Genomic DNA, 2,500 nt, shown 5'->3' with positions numbered 1-2,500 from the left:
ATATATATATATATATATATATATATATATTATATCTAACGCGTAGCAATGAAGAAATAGTGTACTGCAGCTTATACACCGTAGTATAGTAGAATTCTATATTATGTTGTGCTTCTTCGTAGTTTCTTATGCTATGTTGCATCATATTGCGTTGTGTTGCATTGTATTGCATTGCATTATATTGTGCTGTGTTTAACTTACTGTATTGTATTATGTTGTATTGTAATTTATTGTAGTGTGGTGACAATTGTATGTTATCTTGGTATTTCGCATGGTATGATATGAGATAATATAGTATGAAATATGATGGTATGTTATTTCATTTTTATTTATTTATTTATTTTTTGTCTTGTCTGGTCTCATCTTGTCTCGCTATATCTTGTTTTGTATTGCCCTGCCTTGTCTTTTCTTGTCTTGTCTTGTATTTTATATTGTCTTGCATTGTCTTCCCTTGTCTTGCTTGACTTGTCTTGTCTCGTCTCGTCTCAAATATGCTGTACTGAAATATGTGTGTGTGTGTGTGTGTTTGTGTGTGTGTGTGTGTGTGTGTGTGTGTGTGTGTGTGTGTGTGTGTGTGTGTGTGTGTGTGTGTGTGTGTGTGTGTGTGTGTGTGTGTGTGTGTGTGTGTGTATTCACTAATATTATTGCAAGTTGGTGCTTGGAGCGAGGTGTGTGATGACTGATCACGTTGCAAGCACCAAGCCCATTGTGCAAGTCAGGTCGTCTCTGCTTTGACATCATCGTCGCAGCAGGTCACCGCAGGGCGGGGTCCTTGCAGGTCAGGTCACACGCAGAGGCCGACACATGCGTCCAGGTCATTAGCATGTCTGGTCAGTGTCTGTCCGGTGGGACTGTAATTCTGAAAAATTAGTGATGTTTATTGTAATGATAATATAATAAACAAATAAAGAGAGTTTTGTGACATCAAGAAACTTGGATCGCTTTTGTCGACCAACTTTGCTTCTTGTATACATTTTGTATTAGGTTTCAATCCTTCTAGAACCTTTGCTGGAGTAGTGGTAACAAACGAGCTTCCGATGCTTGGTGGCCCGGGTTCGAGTCTCATACGTCTATGAAAGATGTATAGAAAAATTCAAAATTGATAAAACACCAAGGCCTGACGGTTGGCACCCAAGATTCTTGAAGGAAATGAAAAACGAGATTATTTTTCCAATAGAAATTATTTTCAAAACATCAGTCATATCCGGAGATGTCCCAAAAGAATGGAAGCTAGCTAAAGTTACTCCCTTATTAAAAAATGGTGACAAAAAGAAACCAGTGAACTACAGGCCTATAAGTTTAACCTCAGTCGTACGAAAAATTATAGAAACCATCATCAGATGTGCTATCGAGCAACATTTAGAAAGTACCGGTAACTGTTTAATAAATGATAGCCAGCACGGATCCAGACGGAAACGTTCCTGCGTGACCAACCTATTCGAGTTCTACAACACAATTATCTCAAATTATAACAAAAGAAACAATATAGATTTGATATATCTGGACTTTGTGAAGGCCTTTGATACCATCCCGCACGAAAGACTACTTCTAAAAGTCAAAACTTTAAGATGGAAAAATATTACGAGTGTAGGTCCTCAGGGTTCCGTTCTTGGGCCACTTTCATTCTATTTTCTCCAAATTTGCTGATGACAAAACTGTGCGGGATGGGAAAGGATCACTTAAACCAATTAGATATTCAAGAAGATTTAGATAAACTACAGCAATAGTCTGAAAAGTGGCTAATGAAATATAACGCAAGTAAATGTAAGTTTATGCACATAGGTAAAAATAACAATAACTACGATTACAGCTTATTTGGAAATTCATTAACAAAACTACAGTAATAGTCTGAAAAGTGGCTAATGAAATTTAACACAAGTAAATGTAAGTTTATGCACATTGGTAAAAATAACAATAAGTACGATTACAGCTTATTTGGAAATTCATTAACAAAAGTGGATAGTGAAAAGGATCTCGGCGTAATTATTAGTAATGATCTCAGATCATCTAAGCAATATATTTTCGACTCAGAGAAAGCAAATAAGATTCTAGGACTGATTGCGCGATGTTTTGATTTTAAAAATTCATCTGTCATTAGCAAGCTATATAAATCGTTAATTCGTCCACGTTTGGAATATACTGTATCCGTATGGCCACCGAATCTCATTAAAGACATTGACAGATTGGAAAAAGTACAACGACGAACCACAAAACTGACTTCAAACATAAAAAATAAAACATGCAAAAATCGACTAAAAAATATGACTGTATTATCCCTAAAAAAGCGTAGACACAGGGGGTAATTTGATACAGGCCTTTAATATTTCAAAAGGGATTTACAACATTAAAAGTGACGAAATTTTCACACTTAATGTGAATTAGACAAGAATTAATGGTCTCAAACTGTCAGGAAGTAGATTTCATTTGGGAATGGGTAGAAACAACTTCGTCAACCGTGTAGTAAATGAATGGGATAAACTTCATGCAGAGGCAGTTCATT

The sequence above is a fragment of the Oratosquilla oratoria genome, chromosome 1, assembly GCF_046742065.1.
Source record: "Oratosquilla oratoria isolate Oo_2021 chromosome 1, ASM4674206v1, whole genome shotgun sequence".
NCBI lineage: Eukaryota > Metazoa > Arthropoda > Malacostraca > Stomatopoda > Squillidae > Oratosquilla > Oratosquilla oratoria.
Note: the sequence above shows the minus strand (reverse complement) of the source record.